General features: G+C 47.2%; 4 non-coding genes across 4 annotated transcripts; all 4 read left to right on the forward strand.

Moving 5' to 3' along the window:
• The first annotated feature begins 3,943 nt into the window (after positions 1–3,943).
• On the forward strand, positions 3,944–4,016 carry TRNAP-CGG (transfer RNA proline (anticodon CGG)). Its single transcript has one exon. It is a non-coding gene; the product is annotated as a tRNA-Pro (tRNA).
• Positions 4,017–8,443: 4,427 nt separating this feature from the next.
• TRNAP-CGG (transfer RNA proline (anticodon CGG)) lies at positions 8,444–8,516 on the forward strand. Its single transcript has one exon. It is a non-coding gene; the product is annotated as a tRNA-Pro (tRNA).
• Positions 8,517–12,941: 4,425 nt separating this feature from the next.
• On the forward strand, positions 12,942–13,014 carry TRNAP-CGG (transfer RNA proline (anticodon CGG)). The gene has a single exon. It is a non-coding gene; the product is annotated as a tRNA-Pro (tRNA).
• A 4,427-nt stretch (positions 13,015–17,441) lies between these two features.
• Positions 17,442–17,514, forward strand: TRNAP-CGG (transfer RNA proline (anticodon CGG)). Its single transcript has one exon. It is a non-coding gene; the product is annotated as a tRNA-Pro (tRNA).
• The last annotated feature ends 2,051 nt before the right edge of the window (positions 17,515–19,565 follow it).

Here is a 19,565-nt window from a genome sequence, read left to right on the forward strand (position 1 = left end):
TATTCGGAGGTGTTGGGTTCGGATCCCACCATCGGCACGTTGTTTTTTCTTCTACTTTGTGTTTAATTATCTTTCCCCTAAACCGATTACATTACTAATTTCTGTGATTATCTAAGCAAACATTAAAAAAAAAGACATAAAAGTACCATCCCCAACGGTTTCCTTGGCCTCGCCGACTGTTGGCTTCTTTCTTTCATGTATTATAACGAGCACCCTCATTTCCCTTTAATTGATCTGCTTGTAGCTTACGGGGGTCTCGGTTCTGGCAGTCTTGAAGCCATAGGTAGCGTAAGAGGGTTCTAGCACAGCTTTCGCCCTCGCTCTTGATCACGTTCTACGTGACGCTGGCGGTAACAAAGGACGTTCTACGTCCGCCGCTATGGCTGAGGGTGGCGCTGGTGAACACTCTCAAGGTTAGTATACAGACAACATAAATACCCAAGCAAGTAGCAGGGGGAACAGCGGCCGATGTAGCTCAGTTGGAAGAGCACCGGACGCGATATTCGGAGGTGTTGGGTTCGGATCCCACCATCGGCACATTGTTTTTTCTTCTACTTTGTGTTTAATTATCTTTCCCCTAAACCGATTACATTACTAATTTCTGTGATTATCTAAGCAAACATTAAAAAAAAGACAAAAGTACCATCCCCAACGCTTTCCTTGGCCTCGCCGACTGTTGGCTTCTTTCTTTCATGTATTATAACGAGCACCCTCATTTCCCTTTAATTGATCTGCTTGTAGCTTACGGGGGTCTCGGTTCTGGCAGTCTTGAAGCCATAGGTAGCGTAAGAGGGTTCTAGCACAGCTTTCGCCCTCGCTCTTGATCACGTTCTACGTGACGCTGGCGGTAGCAAAGGACGTTCTACGTCCGCCGCTATGGCTGAGGGTGGCGCTGGTGAACACTCTCAAGGTTAGTATACGGACAACATAAATACCCAAGCAAGTAGCAGGGGGAACAGCGGCCGATGTAGCTCATTTGGAAGAGCACCGGACGCGATATTCGGAGGTCGTGGGTTCGGATCCCACCATCGGCACGTTGGTTTTTCTTCTACTTTGTGTTTAATTTTCGTTCCCCTAAACCGATTACATTACTAATTTCTGTGATTATCTAAGCAAACATTAAAAAAAAAGACATAAAAGTACCATCCCCAACGCTTTCCTTGGCCTCGCCGACTGTTGGCTTCTTTCTTTCATGTATTATAACGAGCACCCTCATTTCCCTTTAATTGATCTGCTTGTAGCTTACGGGGGACTCGGTTGTGGCAGTCTTGAAGCCATAGGTAGCGTAAGAGGGTTCTAGCACAGCTTTCGCCCTCGCTCTTGATCACGTTCTACGTGACGCTGGCGGTAACAAAGGACGTTCTAAGTCCGCCGCTATGGCTGAGGGTGGCGCTGGTGAACACTCTCAAGGTTAGTATACAGACAACATAAATACCCGTAGCAGGGGGACAGCGGCCGATGTAGCGCAGTTGGAAGAGCACCGGACGCGATATTCGGAGGTGTTGGGTTCGGATCCCACCATCGGCACGTTGTTTTTTCTTCTACTTTATCTTTCCACTAAACCGATTACATTACTAATTTCTGTGATTATCTAAGCAAACATTAAAAAAAAAGACATAAAAGTACCATCCCCAACGCTTTCCTTGGCCTCGCCGACTGTTGGCTTCTTTCTTTCATGTATTATAACGAGCACCCTCATTTCCCTTTAATTGATCTGCTTGTAGCTTACGGGGGTCTCGGTCCTGGCAGTCTTGAAGCCATAGGTAGCGTAAGAGGGTTCTAGCACAACTTTCGCCCTCGCTCTTGATCACGTTCTACGTGACGCTGGCGGTAACAAAGGACGTTCTAAGTCCGCCGCTATGGCTGAGTGTGGCGCTGGTGAACACTCTCAAGGTTAGTATACAGACAACATAAATACCCAAGCAAGTAGCAGGGGGAACAGCGGCCGATGTAGCTCAGTTGGAAGAGCACCGGACGCGATATTCGGAGGTGTTGGGTTCGGATCCCACCATCGGCACGTTGTTTTTTCTTCTACTTTGTGTTTAATTATCTTTCCCCTAAACCGATTACATTACTAATTTCTGTGATTATCTAAGCAAACATTAAAAGAAAGACATAAAAGTGCCATCCCCAACGCTTTCCTTGGCCTCGCCGACTGTTGGCTTCTTTCTTTAATGTATTATAACGAGCACCCTCATTTCCCTTTAATTGATCTGCTTGTAGCTTACGGGGGTCTCGGTTCTGGCAGTCTTGAAGCCATAGGTAGCGTAAGAGGGTTCTAGCAGAGCTTTCGCCCTCGCTCTTGATCACGTTCTACGTGACGCTGGCGGTAACAAAGGACGTTCTACGTCAGCCGCTATGGCTGAGGGTGGCGCTGGTGAACACTCTCAAGGTTAGTATACAGACAACATAAATACCCAAGCAAGTAGCAGGGGGACAGCGGCCGATGTAGCTCAGTTGGCAGAGCACCGGACGCGATATTCGGAGGTCGTGGGTTCGGATCCCACTATCGGCACGTTGTTTTTTCTTCTACTTTGTGTTTAATTATCTTTCCCCTAAACCGATTACATTACTAATTTCTGTGATTATCCAAGCAAACATTAAAAAAAAGACATAAAAGTACCATCCCCAACGCTTTCCTTGGCCTCGCCGACTGTTGGCGTCTTTCTTTCATGTATTATAACGAGCACCCTCATTTCCCTTTAATTGATCTGCTTGTAGCTTACGGGGGTCTCGGTTCTGGCAGTCTTGAAGCCATAGGTAGCGTAAGAGGGTTCTAGCACAGCTTTCGCCCTCGCTCTTGATCACGTTCTACGTGACGCTGGCGGTAACAAAGGACGTTCTACGTCCGCCGCTATGGCTGAGGGTGGCGCTGGTGAACACTCTAAATGTTAGTATACAGACAACATAAATACCCAAGCAAGTAGCAGGGGGAACAGCGGCCGATGTAGCTCAGTTGGAAGAGCACCGGACGCGATATTCGGAGGTGTTGGGTTCGGATCCCACCATCGGCACGTTGTTTTTTCTTCTACTCTGTGTTTAATTATCTTTCCCCTAAACCGATTACATTACTAATTTCTGTAATTATCTAAGCAAACATAAAAAAAAAAGACATAAAAGTGCCATCCCCAACGCTTTCCTTGGCCTCGCCGACTGTTGGCTTCTTTCTTTCATGTATTATAACGAGCACCCTCATTTCCCTTTAATTGATCTGCTTGTAGCTTACGGGGGTATCGGTTCTGGCAGTCTTGAAGCCATAGGTAGCGTAAGAGGGTTCTAGCACAGCTTTCGCCCTCGCTCTTGATCACGTTCTACGTGACGCTGGCGGTAACAAAGGACGTTCTACGTCCGCCGCTATGGCTGAGGGTGGCGCTGATGAACACTCTCAAGGTTAGTATACAGACAACATAAATACCCAAGCAAGTAGCAGGGGGAACAGCGGCCGATGTAGATCAGTTGGAAGAGCACCGGACGCGATATTCGGAGGTCGTGGGTTCGGATCCCACCATCGGCACGTTGTTTTTTCTTCTACTTTGTGTTTAATTATCGTTCCCCTAAACCGATTACATTACTAATTTCTGTGATTATCTAAGCCAACATTAAAAAACAAAAGACATAAAAGTACCATCCCCAATGCTTTCCTTGGCCTCGCCGACTGTTGGCTTCTTTCTTTCATGTATTATAACGAGCACCCTCATTTCCCTTTAATTGATCTGCTTGTTGCTTACGGAGGTCTCGGTTCTGGCAGTCTTGAAGCCATAGGTAGCGTAAGAGGGTTCTAGCACAGCTTTCGCCCTCGCTCTTGATCACGTTCTACGTGACGCTGGCGGTAACAAAGGACGTTCTACGTCCGCCGCTATGGCTGAGGGTGGCGCTGGTGAACACTCTCAAGGTTAGTATACAGACAACATAAATACACAAGCAAGTAGCAGGGGGAACAGCGGCCGATGTAGCTCAGTTGGAAGAGCACCGGACGCGGTATTCGGAGGTCGTGGGTTCGGATTCCACCATCGGCACGTTGTTTTTTCTTCTACTTTGTGTTTAATTATCTTTCCCCTAAACGATTACATTACTAATTTCTGTGATTATCCAAGCAAACATTAAAAAAAAACAAAAAGACATAAAAGTACCATCCCCAACGCTTTCCTTGGCCTCGCCGACTGTTGGCTTCTTTCTTTCATGTATTATAACGAGCACCCTCATTTCCCTTTAATTGATCTGCTTGTAGCTTACGGGGGTCTCGGTTCTGGCAGTCTTGAAGCCATAGGTAGCGTAAGAGGGTTCTAGCACAGCTTTCGCCCTCGCTCTTGATCACGTTCTACGTGACGCTGGCGGTAACAAAGGACGTTCTACGTCCGCCGCTATGGCTGAGGGTGGCGCTGGTGAACACTCTCAAGGTTAGTATACAGACAACATAAATACCCAAGCAAGTAGCAGGGGGAACAGCGGCCGATGTAGCTCAGTTGGAAGAGCACCGGACGCGATATTCGGAGGTGTTGGGTTCGGATCCCACCATCGGCACGTTGTTTTTTCTTCTACTTTTGTTTAATTATCTTTCCCCTAAACCGATTACATTACTAATTTCTGTGATTATCTAAGCAAAAATTAAAGAAAAAGACATAAAAGTACCATCCCCAACGCTTTCCTTGGCCTCGCCGACTGTTGGCTTCTTTCTTTCATGTATTATAACGAGCACCCTCATTTCCCTTTAATTGATCTGCTTGTAGCTTACGGGGGTCTCGGTTCTGGCAGTCTTGAAGCCATAGGTAGCGTAAGAGGGTTCTAGCACAGCTTTCGCCCTCGCTCTTGATCACGTTCTACGTGACGCTGGCGGTAACAAAGGACGTTCTACGTCCGCCGCTATGGCTGAGGGTGGCGCTGGTGAACACTCTCAAGGTTAGTATACAGACAACATAAATACCCAAGCAAGTAGCAGGGGGAACAGCGGCCGATGTAGCTCAGTTGGAAGAGCACCGGACGCGATATTCGGAGGTCGTGGGTTAGGATCCTACCATCGGCACGTTGTTTTTTCTTCTACTTTGTGTTTAATTATCGTTCCCCTAAACCGATTACATTACTAATTTCTGTGATTATCTAAGCAAACATTAAAAAAAAAGACATAAAAGTACCATCCCCAACGCTTTCCTTGGCCTCGCCGACTGTTGGCTTCTTTCTTTCATGTATTATAACGAGCACCCTCATTTCCCTTTAATTGATCTGCTTGTAGCTTACGGAGGTCTCGGTTCTGGCAGTCTTGAAGCCATAGGTAGCGTAAGAGGGTTCTAGCACAGCTTTCGCCCTCGCTCTTGATCACGTTCTACGTGACGCTGGCGGTAACAAAGGACGTTCTACGTCCGCCGCTATGGCTGAGGGTGGCGCTGGTGAACACTCTCAAGGTTAGTATACAGACAACATAAATACCCAAGCAAGTAGCAGGGGGAACAGCGGCCGATGTAGCTCAGTTGGAAGAGCACCGGACGCGATATTCGGAGGTCGTGGGTTTGGATTCCACCATCGGCACGTTGTTTTTTCTTCTACTTTGTGTTTAATTATCTTTCGCCTAAACCGATTACATTACTAATTTCTGTGATTATCCAAGCAAACATAAAAAAAAAGACATAAAAGTACCATCCCCAACGCTTTCCTTGGCCTCGCCGACTGTTGGCTTCTTTCTTTCATGTATTATAACGAGCACCCTCATTTCCCTTTAATTGATCTGCTTGTAGCTTACGGGGGTCTCGGTTCTGGCGGTCTTGAAGCCATAGGTAGCGTAAGAAGGTTCTAGCACAGCTTTCGCCCTCGCTCTTGATCACGTTCTACGTGACGCTGGCGGTAACAAAGGACGTTCTACGTCCGCCGCTATGGCTGAGGGTGGCGCTGGTGAACACTCTCAAGGTTAGTATACAGACAACATAAATACCCAAGCAAGTAGCAGGGGGAACAGCGGCCGATGTAGCTCAGTTGGAAGAGCACCGGACGCGATATTCGGAGGTCATGGGTTCGGATCCCAAAATCGGCACGTTGGTTTTTCTTCTACTTTGTGTTTAATTATCGTTCCCCTAAACCGATTACATTACTAATTTCTGTGATTATCTAAGCAAACATTAAAAAAAAAGACATAAAAGTACCATACCCAACGCTTTCCTTGGCCTCGCCGACTGTTGGCTTCTTTCTTTCATGTATTATAACGAGCACCCTCATTTCCCTTTAATTGATCTGCTTGTAGCTTACGGGGGTCTCGGTTCTGGCAGTCTTGAAGCCATAGGTAGCGTAAGAGGGTTCTAGCACAGCTTTCGCCCTCGCTCTTGATCACGTTCTACGTGACGCTGGCGGTAACAAAGGACGTTCTACGTCCGCCGCTATGGCTGAGGGTGGCGCTGGTGAACACTCTCAAGGTTAGTATACAGACAACATAAATACCCAAGCAAGTAGCAGGGGGACAGCGGCCGATGTAGCTCAGTTGGAAGAGCACCGGACGCGATATTCGGAGGTGTTGGGTTCGGATCCCACCATCGGCACGTTGTTTTTTCTTCTACTTTGTGTTTAATTATCTTTCCCCTAAACCGATTACATTACTAATTTCTGTGATTATCTAAGCAAACATTAAAAAAAAAAGACATAAAAGTACCATCCCCAACGCTTTCCTTGGCCTCGCCGACTGTTGGCTTCTTTCTTTCATGTATTATAACGAGCACCCTCATTTCCCTTTAATTGATCTGCTTGTAGCTTACGGGGGTCTCGGTTCTGGCAGTCTTGAAGCCATAGGTAGCGTAAGAGGGTTCTAGCACAGCTTTCGCCCTCGCTCTTGATCACGTTCTACGTGACGCTGGCGGTAACAAAGGACGTTCTACGTCCGCCGCTATGGCTGAGGGTGGCGCTGGTGAACACTCTAAATGTTAGTATACAGACAACATAAATACCCAAGCAAGTAGCAGGGGGAACAGCGGCCGATGTAGCTCAGTTGGAAGAGCACCGGACGCGATATTCGGAGGTGTTGGGTTCGGATCCCACCATCGGCACGTTGTTTTTTCTTCTACTTTGTGTTTAATTATCTTTCCCCTAAACCGATTACATTACTAATTTCTGTGATTATCTAAGCAAACATTAAAAAAAAGACAAAAGTACCATCCCCAACGCTTTCCTTGGCCTCGCCGACTGTTGGCTTCTTTCTTTCATGTATTATAACGAGCACCCTCATTTCCCTTTAATTGATCTGCTTGTAGCTTACGGGGGTCTCGGTTCTGGCAGTCTTGAAGCCATAGGTAGCGTAAGAGGGTTCTAGCACAGCTTTCGCCCTCGCTCTTGATCACGTTCTACGTGACGCTGGCGGTAGCAAAGGACGTTCTACGTCCGCCGCTATGGCTGAGGGTGGCGCTGGTGAACACTCTCAAGGTTAGTATACAGACAACATAAATACCCAAGCAAGTAGCAGGGGGAACAGCGGCCGATGTAGCTCAGTTGGAAGAGCACCGGACGCGATATTCGGAGGTGTTGGGTTCGGATCCCGCCATCGGCACGTTGTTTTTTCTTCTACTCTGTGTTTAATTATCTTTCCCCTAAACCGATTACATTACTAATTTCTGTAATTATCTAAGCAAACATAAAAAAAAGACATAAAAGTGCCATCCCCAACGCTTTCCTTGGCCTCGCCGACTGTTGGCTTCTTTCTTTCATGTATTATAACGAGCACCCTCATTTCCCTTTAATTGATCTGCTTGTAGCTTACGGGGGTATCGGTTCTGGCAGTCTTGAAGCCATAGGTAGCGTAAGAGGGTTCTAGCACAGCTTTCGCCCTCGCTCTTGATCACGTTCTACGTGACGCTGGCGGTAACAAAGGACGTTCTACGTCCGCCGCTATGGCTGAGGGTGGCGCTGATGAACACTCTCAAGGTTAGTATACAGACAACATAAATACCCAAGCAAGTAGCAGGGGGAACAGCGGCCGATGTAGATCAGTTGGAAGAGCACCGGACGCGATATTCGGAGGTCGTGGGTTCGGATCCCACCATCGGCACGTTGTTTTTTCTTCTACTTTGTGTTTAATTATCGTTCCCCTAAACCGATTACATTACTAATTTCTGTGATTATCTAAGCAAACATTAAAAAACAAAAGACATAAAAGTACCATCCCCAATGCTTTCCTTGGCCTCGCCGACTGTTGGCTTCTTTCTTTCATGTATTATAACGAGCACCCTCATTTCCCTTTAATTGATCTGCTTGTTGCTTACGGAGGTCTCGGTTCTGGCAGTCTTGAAGCCATAGGTAGCGTAAGAGGGTTCTAGCACAGCTTTCGCCCTCGCTCTTGATCACGTTCTACGTGACGCTGGCGGTAACAAAGGACGTTCTACGTCCGCCGCTATGGCTGAGGGTGGCGCTGGTGAACACTCTCAAGGTTAGTATACAGACAACATAAATACACAAGCAAGTAGCAGGGGGAACAGCGGCCGATGTAGCTCAGTTGGAAGAGCACCGGACGCGGTATTCGGAGGTCGTGGGTTCGGATTCCACCATCGGCACGTTGTTTTTTCTTCTACTTTGTGTTTAATTATCTTTCCCCTAAACCGATTACATTACTAATTTCTGTGATTATCCAAGCAAACATTAAAAAAAAACAAAAAGACATAAAAGTACCATCCCCAACGCTTTCCTTGGCCTCGCCGACTGTTGGCTTCTTTCTTTCATGTATTATAACGAGCACCCTCATTTCCCTTTAATTGATCTGCTTGTAGCTTACGGGGGTCTCGGTTCTGGCAGTCTTGAAGCCATAGGTAGCGTAAGAGGGTTCTAGCACAGCTTTCGCCCTCGCTCTTGATCACGTTCTACGTGACGCTGGCGGTAACAAAGGACGTTCTACGTCCGCCGCTATGGCTGAGGGTGGCGCTGGTGAACACTCTCAAGGTTAGTATACAGACAACATAAATACCCAAGCAAGTAGCAGGGGGAACAGCGGCCGATGTAGCTCAGTTGGAAGAGCACCGGACGCGATATTCGGAGGTGTTGGGTTCGGATCCCACCATCGGCACGTTGTTTTTTCTTCTACTTTGTGTTTAATTATCTTTCCCCTAAACCGATTACATTACTAATTTCTGTGATTATCTAAGCAAAAATTAAAAAAAGACATAAAAGTACCATCCCCAACGCTTTCCTTGGCCTCGCCGACTGTTGGCTTCTTTCTTTCATGTATTATAACGAGCACCCTCATTTCCCTTTAATTGATCTGCTTGTAGCTTACGGGGGTCTCGGTTCTGGCAGTCTTGAAGCCATAGGTAGCGTAAGAGGGTTCTAGCACAGCTTTCGCCCTCGCTCTTGATCACGTTCTACGTGACGCTGGCGGTAACAAAGGACGTTCTACGTCCGCCGCTATGGCTGAGGGTGGCGCTGGTGAACACTCTCAAGGTTAGTATACAGACAACATAAATACCCAAGAAAGTAGCAGGGGGAACAGCGGCCGATGTAGCTCAGTTGGAAGAGCACCGGACGCGATATTCGGAGGTCGTGGGTTAGGATCCCACCATCGGCACGTTGTTTTTTCTTCTACTTTGTGTTTAATTATCGTTCCCCTAAACCGATTACATTACTAATTTCTGTGATTATCTAAGCAAACATTAAAAAAAAGACATAAAAGTACCATCCCCAACGCTTTCCTTGGCCTCGCCGACTGTTGGCTTCTTTCTTTCATGTATTATAACGAGCACCCTCATTTCCCTTTAATTGATCTGCTTGTAGCTTACGGAGGTCTCGGTTCTGGCAGTCTTGAAGCCATAGGTAGCGTAAGAGGGTTCTAGCACAGCTTTCGCCCTCGCTCTTGATCACGTTCTACGTGACGCTGGCGGTAACAAAGGACGTTCTACGTCCGCCGCTATGGCTGAGGGTGGCGCTGGTGAACACTCTCAAGGTTAGTATACAGACAACATAAATACCCAAGCAAGTAGCAGGGGGAACAGCGGCCGATGTAGCTCAGTTGGAAGAGCACCGGACGCGATATTCGGAGGTCGTGGGTTTGGATTCCACCATCGGCACGTTGTTTTTTCTTCTACTTTGTGTTTAATTATCTTTCGCCTAAACCGATTACATTACTAATTTCTGTGATTATCCAAGCAAACATAAAAAAAAAGACATAAAAGTACCATCCCCAACGCTTTCCTTGGCCTCGCCGACTGTTGGCTTCTTTCTTTCATGTATTATAACGAGCACCCTCATTTCCCTTTAATTGATCTGCTTGTAGCTTACGGGGGTCTCGGTTCTGGCGGTCTTGAAGCCATAGGTAGCGTAAGAAGGTTCTAGCACAGCTTTCGCCCTCGCTCTTGATCACGTTCTACGTGACGCTGGCGGTAACAAAGGACGTTCTACGTCCGCCGCTATGGCTGAGGGTGGCGCTGGTGAACACTCTCAAGGTTAGTATACAGACAACATAAATACCCAAGCAAGTAGCAGGGGGAACAGCGGCCGATGTAGCTCAGTTGGAAGAGCACCGGACGCGATATTCGGAGGTCATGGGTTCGGATCCCAAAATCGGCACGTTGGTTTTTCTTCTACTTTGTGTTTAATTATCGTTCCCCTAAACCGATTACATTACTAATTTCTGTGATTATCTAAGCAAACATTAAAAAAAAGACATAAAAGTACCATACCCAACGCTTTCCTTGGCCTCGCCGACTGTTGGCTTCTTTCTTTCATGTATTATAACGAGCACCCTCATTTCCCTTTAATTGATCTGCTTGTAGCTTACGGGGGTCTCGGTTCTGGCAGTCTTGAAGCCATAGGTAGCGTAAGAGGGTTCTAGCACAGCTTTCGCCCTCGCTCTTGATCACGTTCTACGTGACGCTGGCGGTAACAAAGGACGTTCTACGTCCGCCGCTATGGCTGAGGGTGGCGCTGGTGAACACTCTCAAGGTTAGTATACAGACAACATAAATACCCAAGCAAGTAGCAGGGGGACAGCGGCCGATGTAGCTCAGTTGGAAGAGCACCGGACGCGATATTCGGAGGTGTTGGGTTCGGATCCCACCATCGGCACGTTGTTTTTTCTTCTACTTTGTGTTTAATTATCTTTCCCCTAAACCGATTACATTACTAATTTCTGTGATTATCTAAGCAAACATTAAAAAAAAAAGACATAAAAGTACCATCCCCAATGCTTTCCTTGGCCTCGCCGACTGTTGGCTTCTTTCTTTCATGTATTATAACGAGCACCCTCATTTCCCTTTAATTGATCTGCTTGTAGCTTACGGGGGTCTCGGTTCTGGCAGTCTTGAAGCCATAGGTAGCGTAAGAGGGTTCTAGCACAGCTTTCGCCCTCGCTCTTGATCACGTTCTACGTGACGCTGGCGGTAACAAAGGACGTTCTACGTCCGCCGCTATGGCTGAGGGTGGCGCTGGTGAACACTCTAAATGTTAGTATACAGACAACATAAATACCCAAGCAAGTAGCAGGGGGAACAGCGGCCGATGTAGCTCAGTTGGAAGAGCACCGGACGCGATATTCGGAGGTGTTGGGTTCGGATCCCACCATCGGCACGTTGTTTTTTCTTCTACTTTGTGTTTAATTATCTTTCCCCTAAACCGATTACATTACTAATTTCTGTGATTATCTAAGCAAACATTAAAAAAAAGACAAAAGTACCATCCCCAACGCTTTCCTTGGCCTCGCCGACTGTTGGCTTCTTTCTTTCATGTATTATAACGAGCACCCTCATTTCCCTTTAATTGATCTGCTTGTAGCTTACGGGGGTCTCGGTTCTGGCAGTCTTGAAGCCATAGGTAGCGTAAGAGGGTTCTAGCACAGCTTTCGCCCTCGCTCTTGATCACGTTCTACGTGACGCTGGCGGTAGCAAAGGACGTTCTACGTCCGCCGCTATGGCTGAGGGTGGCGCTGGTGAACACTCTCAAGGTTAGTATACAGACAACATAAATACCCAAGCAAGTAGCAGGGGGAACAGCGGCCGATGTAGCTCAGTTGGAAGAGCACCGGACGCGATATTCGGAGGTGTTGGGTTCGGATCCCGCCATCGGCACGTTGTTTTTTCTTCTACTCTGTGTTTAATTATCTTTCCCCTAAACCGATTACATTACTAATTTCTGTAATTATCTAAGCAAACATAAAAAAAAGACATAAAAGTGCCATCCCCAACGCTTTCCTTGGCCTCGCCGACTGTTGGCTTCTTTCTTTCATGTATTATAACGAGCACCCTCATTTCCCTTTAATTGATCTGCTTGTAGCTTACGGGGGTATCGGTTCTGGCAGTCTTGAAGCCATAGGTAGCGTAAGAGGGTTCTAGCACAGCTTTCGCCCTCGCTCTTGATCACGTTCTACGTGACGCTGGCGGTAACAAAGGACGTTCTACGTCCGCCGCTATGGCTGAGGGTGGCGCTGATGAACACTCTCAAGGTTAGTATACAGACAACATAAATACCCAAGCAAGTAGCAGGGGGAACAGCGGCCGATGTAGATCAGTTGGAAGAGCACCGGACGCGATATTCGGAGGTCGTGGGTTCGGATCCCACCATCGGCACGTTGTTTTTTCTTCTACTTTGTGTTTAATTATCGTTCCCCTAAACCGATTACATTACTAATTTCTGTGATTATCTAAGCAAACATTAAAAAACAAAAGACATAAAAGTACCATCCCCAATGCTTTCCTTGGCCTCGCCGACTGTTGGCTTCTTTCTTTCATGTATTATAACGAGCACCCTCATTTCCCTTTAATTGATCTGCTTGTTGCTTACGGAGGTCTCGGTTCTGGCAGTCTTGAAGCCATAGGTAGCGTAAGAGGGTTCTAGCACAGCTTTCGCCCTCGCTCTTGATCACGTTCTACGTGACGCTGGCGGTAACAAAGGACGTTCTACGTCCGCCGCTATGGCTGAGGGTGGCGCTGGTGAACACTCTCAAGGTTAGTATACAGACAACATAAATACACAAGCAAGTAGCAGGGGGAACAGCGGCCGATGTAGCTCAGTTGGAAGAGCACCGGACGCGGTATTCGGAGGTCGTGGGTTCGGATTCCACCATCGGCACGTTGTTTTTTCTTCTACTTTGTGTTTAATTATCTTTCCCCTAAACCGATTACATTACTAATTTCTGTGATTATCCAAGCAAACATTAAAAAAAAACAAAAAGACATAAAAGTACCATCCCCAACGCTTTCCTTGGCCTCGCCGACTGTTGGCTTCTTTCTTTCATGTATTATAACGAGCACCCTCATTTCCCTTTAATTGATCTGCTTGTAGCTTACGGGGGTCTCGGTTCTGGCAGTCTTGAAGCCATAGGTAGCGTAAGAGGGTTCTAGCACAGCTTTCGCCCTCGCTCTTGATCACGTTCTACGTGACGCTGGCGGTAACAAAGGACGTTCTACGTCCGCCGCTATGGCTGAGGGTGGCGCTGGTGAACACTCTCAAGGTTAGTATACAGACAACATAAATACCCAAGCAAGTAGCAGGGGGAACAGCGGCCGATGTAGCTCAGTTGGAAGAGCACCGGACGCGATATTCGGAGGTGTTGGGTTCGGATCCCACCATCGGCACGTTGTTTTTTCTTCTACTTTGTGTTTAATTATCTTTCCCCTAAACCGATTACATTACTAATTTCTGTGATTATCTAAGCAAAAATTAAAAAAAGACATAAAAGTACCATCCCCAACACTTTCCTTGGCCTCGCCGACTGTTGGCTTCTTTCTTTCATGTATTATAACGAGCACCCTCATTTCCCTTTAATTGATCTGCTTGTAGCTTACGGGGGTCTCGGTTCTGGCAGTCTTGAAGCCATAGGTAGCGTAAGAGGGTTCTAGCACAGCTTTCGCCCTCGCTCTTGATCACGTTCTACGTGACGCTGGCGGTAACAAAGGACGTTCTACGTCCGCCGCTATGGCTGAGGGTGGCGCTGGTGAACACTCTCAAGGTTAGTATACAGACAACATAAATACCCAAGAAAGTAGCAGGGGGAACAGCGGCCGATGTAGCTCAGTTGGAAGAGCACCGGACGCGATATTCGGAGGTCGTGGGTTAGGATCCCGCCATCGGCACGTTGTTTTTTCTTCTACTTTGTGTTTAATTATCTTTCCCCTAAACCGATTACATTACTAATTTCTGTGATTATCTAAGCAAAAATTAAAAAAAAAGACATAAAAGTACCATCCCCAACGCTTTCCTTGGCCTCGCCGACTGTTGGCTTCTTTCTTTCATGTATTATAACGAGCACCCTCATTTCCCTTTAATTGATCTGCTTGTAGCTTACGGGGGTCTCGGTTCTGGCAGTCTTGAAGCCATAGGTAGCGTAAGAGGGTTCTAGCACAGCTTTCGCCCTCGCTCTTGATCACGTTCTACGTGACGCTGGCGGTAACAAAGGACGTTCTACGTCCGCCGCTATGGCTGAGGGTGGCGCTGGTGAACACTCTCAAGGTTAGTATACAGACAACATAAATACCCAAGCAAGTAGCAGGGGGAACAGCGGCCGATGTAGCTCAGTTGGAAGAGCACCGGACGCGATATTCGGAGGTCGTGGGTTAGGATCCCACCATCGGCACGTTGTTTTTTCTTCTACTTTGTGTTTAATTATCGTTCCCCTAAACCGATTACATTACTAATTTCTGTGATTATCTAAGCAAACATTAAAAAAAAGACATAAAAGTACCATCCCCAACGCTTTCCTTGGCCTCGCCGACTGTTGGCTTCTTTCTTTCATGTATTATAACGAGCACCCTCATTTCCCTTTAATTGATCTGCTTGTAGCTTACGGAGGTCTCGGTTCTGGCAGTCTTGAAGCCATAGGTAGCGTAAGAGGGTTCTAGCACAGCTTTCGCCCTCGCTCTTGATCACGTTCTACGTGACGCTGGCGGTAACAAAGGACGTTCTACGTCCGCCGCTATGGCTGAGGGTGGCGCTGGTGAACACTCTCAAGGTTAGTATACAGACAACATAAATACCCAAGCAAGTAGCAGGGGGAACAGCGGCCGATGTAGCTCAGTTGGAAGAGCACCGGACGCGATATTCGGAGGTCGTGGGTTTGGATTCCACCATCGGCACGTTGTTTTTTCTTCTACTTTGTGTTTAATTATCTTTCGCCTAAACCGATTACATTACTAATTTCTGTGATTATCCAAGCAAACATAAAAAAAAAGACATAAAAGTACCATCCCCAACGCTTTCCTTGGCCTCGCCGACTGTTGGCTTCTTTCTTTCATGTATTATAACGAGCACCCTCATTTCCCTTTAATTGATCTGCTTGTAGCTTACGGGGGTCTCGGTTCTGGCGGTCTTGAAGCCATAGGTAGCGTAAGAAGGTTCTAGCACAGCTTTCGCCCTCGCTCTTGATCACGTTCTACGTGACGCTGGCGGTAACAAAGGACGTTCTACGTCCGCCGCTATGGCTGAGGGTGGCGCTGGTGAACACTCTCAAGGTTAGTATACAGACAACATAAATACCCAAGCAAGTAGCAGGGGGAACAGCGGCCGATGTAGCTCAGTTGGAAGAGCACCGGACGCGATATTCGGAGGTCATGGGTTCGGATCCCAAAATCGGCACGTTGGTTTTTCTTCTACTTTGTGTTTAATTATCGTTCCCCTAAACCGATTACATTACTAATTTCTGTGATTATCTAAGCAAACATTAAAAAAAAGACATAAAAGTACCATACCCAACGCTTTCCTTGGCCTCGCCGACTGTTGGCTTCTTTCTTTCATGTATTATAACGAGCACCCTCATTTCCCTTTAATTGATCTGCTTGTAGCTTACGGGGGTCTCGGTTCTGGCAGTCTTGAAGCCATAGGTAGCGTAAGAGGGTTCTAGCACAGCTTTCGCCCTCGCTCTTGATCACGTTCTACGTGACGCTGGCGGTAACAAAGGACGTTCTACGTCCGCCGCTATGGCTGAGGGTGGCGCTGGTGAACACTCTCAAGGTTAGTATACAGACAACATAAATACCCAAGCAAGTAGCAGGGGGACAGCGGCCGATGTAGCTCAGTTGGAAGAGCACCGGACGCGATATTCGGAGGTGTTGGGTTCGGATCCCACCATCGGCACGTTGTTTTTTCTTCTACTTTGTGTTTAATTATCTTTCCCCAAAACCGATTACATTACTAATTTCTGTGATTATCTAAGCAAACATTAAAAAAAAAGACATAAAAGTACCATCCCCAACGCTTTCCTTGGCCTCGCCGACTGTTGGCTTCTTTCTTTCATGTATTATAACGAGCACCCTCATTTCCCTTTAATTGATCTGCTTGTAGCTTACGGGGGTCTCGGTTCTGGCAGTCTTGAAGCCATAGGTAGCGTAAGAGGGTTCTAGCACAGCTTTCGCCCTCGCTCTTGATCACGTTCTACGTGACGCTGGCGGTAACAAAGGACGTTCTACGTCCGCCGCTATGGCTGAGGGTGGCGCTGGTGAACACTCTAAATGTTAGTATACAGACAACATAAATACCCAAGCAAGTAGCAGGGGGAACAGCGGCCGATGTAGCTCAGTTGGAAGAGCACCGGACGCGATATTCGGAGGTGTTGGGTTCGGATCCCACCATCGGCACGTTGTTTTTTCTTCTACTCTGTGTTTAATTATCTTTCCCCTAAACCGATTACATTACTAATTTCTGTAATTATCTAAGCAAACATAAAAAAAAGACATAAAAGTGCCATCCCCAATGCTTTCCTTGGCCTCGCAGACTGTTGGCTTCTTTCTTTCATGTATTATAACGAGCACCCTCATTTCCCTTTAATTGATCTGCTTGTAGCTTACGGGGGTATCGGTTCTGGCAGTCTTGAAGCCATAGGTAGCGTAAGAGGGTTCTAGCACAGCTTTCGCCCTCGCTCTTGATCACGTTCTACGTGACGCTGGCGGTAACAAAGGACGTTCTACGTCCGCCGCTATGGCTGAGGGTGGCGCTGATGAACACTCTCAAGGTTAGTATACAGACAACATAAATACCCAAGCAAGTAGCAGGGGGAACAGCGGCCGATGTAGATCAGTTGGAAGAGCACCGGACGCGATATTCGGAGGTCGTGGGTTCGGATCCCACCATCGGCACGTTGTTTTTTCTTCTACTTTGTGTTTAATTATCGTTCCCCTAAACCGATTACATTACTAATTTCTGTGATTATCTAAGCAAACATTAAAAAACAAAAGACATAAAAGTACCATCCCCAATGCTTTCCTTGGCCTCGCCGACTGTTGGCTTCTTTCTTTCATGTATTATAACGAGCACCCTCATTTCCCTTTAATTGATCTGCTTGTTGCTTACGGAGGTCTCGGTTCTGGCAGTCTTGAAGCCATAGGTAGCGTAAGAGGGTTCTAGCACAGCTTTCGCCCTCGCTCTTGATCACGTTCTACGTGACGCTGGCGGTAACAAAGGACGTTCTACGTCCGCCGCTATGGCTGAGGGTGGCGCTGGTGAACACTCTCAAGGTTAGTATACAGACAACATAAATACACAAGCAAGTAGCAGGGGGAACAGCGGCCGATGTAGCTCAGTTGGAAGAGCACCGGACGCGGTATTCGGAGGTCGTGGGTTCGGATTCCACCATCGGCACGTTGTTTTTTCTTCTACTTTGTGTTTAATTATCTTTCCCCTAAACCGATTACATTACTAATTTCTGTGATTATCCAAGCAAACATTAAAAAAAAAACAAAAAGACATAAAAGTACCATCCCCAACGCTTTCCTTGGCCTCGCCGACTGTTGGCTTCTTTCTTTCATGTATTATAACGAGCACCCTCATTTCCCTTTAATTGATCTGCTTGTAGCTTACGGGGGTCTCGGTTCTGGCAGTCTTGAAGCCATAGGTAGCGTAAGAGGGTTCTAGCACAGCTTTCGCCCTCGCTCTTGATCACGTTCTACGTGACGCTGGCGGTAACAAAGGACGTTCTACGTCCGCCGCTATGGCTGAGGGTGGCGCTGGTGAACACTCTCAAGGTTAGTATACAGACAACATAAATACCCAAGCAAGTAGCAGGGGGAACAGCGGCCGATGTAGCTCAGTTGGAAGAGCACCGGACGCGATATTCGGAGGTCGTGGGTTAGGATCCCACCATCGGCACGTTGTTTTTTCTTCTACTTTGTGTTTAATTATCGTTCCCCTAAACCGATTACATTACTAATTTCTGTGATTATCTAAGCAAACATTAAAAAAAAGACATAAAAGTACCATCCCCAACGCTTTCCTTGGCCTCGCCGACTGTTGGCTTCTTTCTTTCATGTATTATAACGAGCACCCTCATTTCCCTTTAATTGATCTGCTTGTAGCTTACGGAGGTCTCGGTTCTGGCAGTCTTGAAGCCATAGGTAGCGTAAGAGGGTTCTAGCACAGCTTTCGCCCTCGCTCTTGATCACGTTCTACGTGACGCTGGCGGTAACAAAGGACGTTCTACGTCCGCCGATATGGCTGAGGGTGGCGCTGGTGAACACTCTCAAGGTTAGTATACAGACAACATAAATACCCAAGCAAGTAGCAGGGGGAACAGCGGCCGATGTAGCTCAGTTGGAAGAGCACCGGACGCGATATTCGGAGGTCGTGGGTTTGGATTCCACCATCGGCACGTTGTTTTTTCTTCTACTTTGTGTTTAATTATCTTTCGCCTAAACCGATTACATTACTAATTTCTGTGATTATCCAAGCAAACATAAAAAAAAAGACATAAAAGTACCATCCCCAACGCTTTCCTTGGCCTCGCCGACTGTTGGCTTCTTTCTTTCATGTATTATAACGAGCACCCTCATTTCCCTTTAATTGATCTGCTTGTAGCTTACGGGGGTCTCGGTTCTGGCGGTCTTGAAGCCATAGGTAGCGTAAGAAGGTTCTAGCACAGCTTTCGCCCTCGCTCTTGATCACGTTCTACGTGACGCTGGCGGTAACAAAGGACGTTCTACGTCCGCCGCTATGGCTGAGGGTGGCGCTGGTGAACACTCTCAAGGTTAGTATACAGACAACATAAATACCCAAGCAAGTAGCAGGGGGAACAGCGGCCGATGTAGCTCAGTTGGAAGAGCACCGGACGCGATATTCGGAGGTCATGGGTTCGGATCCCAAAATCGGCACGTTGGTTTTTCTTCTACTTTGTGTTTAATTATCGTTCCCCTAAACCGATTACATTACTAATTTCTGTGATTATCTAAGCAAACATTAAAAAAAAGACATAAAAGTACCATACCCAACGCTTTCCTTGGCCTCGCCGACTGTTGGCTTCTTTCTTTCATGTATTATAACGAGCACCCTCATTTCCCTTTAATTGATCTGCTTGTAGCTTACGGGGGTCTCGGTTCTGGCAGTCTTGAAGCCATAGGTAGCGTAAGAGGGTTCTAGCACAGCTTTCGCCCTCGCTCTTGATCACGTTCTACGTGACGCTGGCGGTATCAAAGGACGTTCTACGTCCGCCGCTATGGCTGAGGGTGGCGCTGGTGAACACTCTCAAGGTTAGTATACAGACAACATAAATACCCAAGCAAGTAGCAGGGGGACAGCGGCCGATGTAGCTCAGTTGGAAGAGCACCGGACGCGATATTCGGAGGTGTTGGGTTCGGATCCCACCATCGGCACGTTGTTTTTTCTTCTACTTTGTGTTTAATTATCTTTCCCCTAAACCG

The sequence above is a fragment of the Amblyomma maculatum genome, unplaced genomic scaffold (genome assembly GCF_055883805.1).
Source record: "Amblyomma maculatum isolate TAMU_Amacu unplaced genomic scaffold, ASM5588380v1 scaffold_43, whole genome shotgun sequence".
Classification (NCBI taxonomy): Eukaryota; Metazoa; Arthropoda; class Arachnida; order Ixodida; family Ixodidae; genus Amblyomma; species Amblyomma maculatum.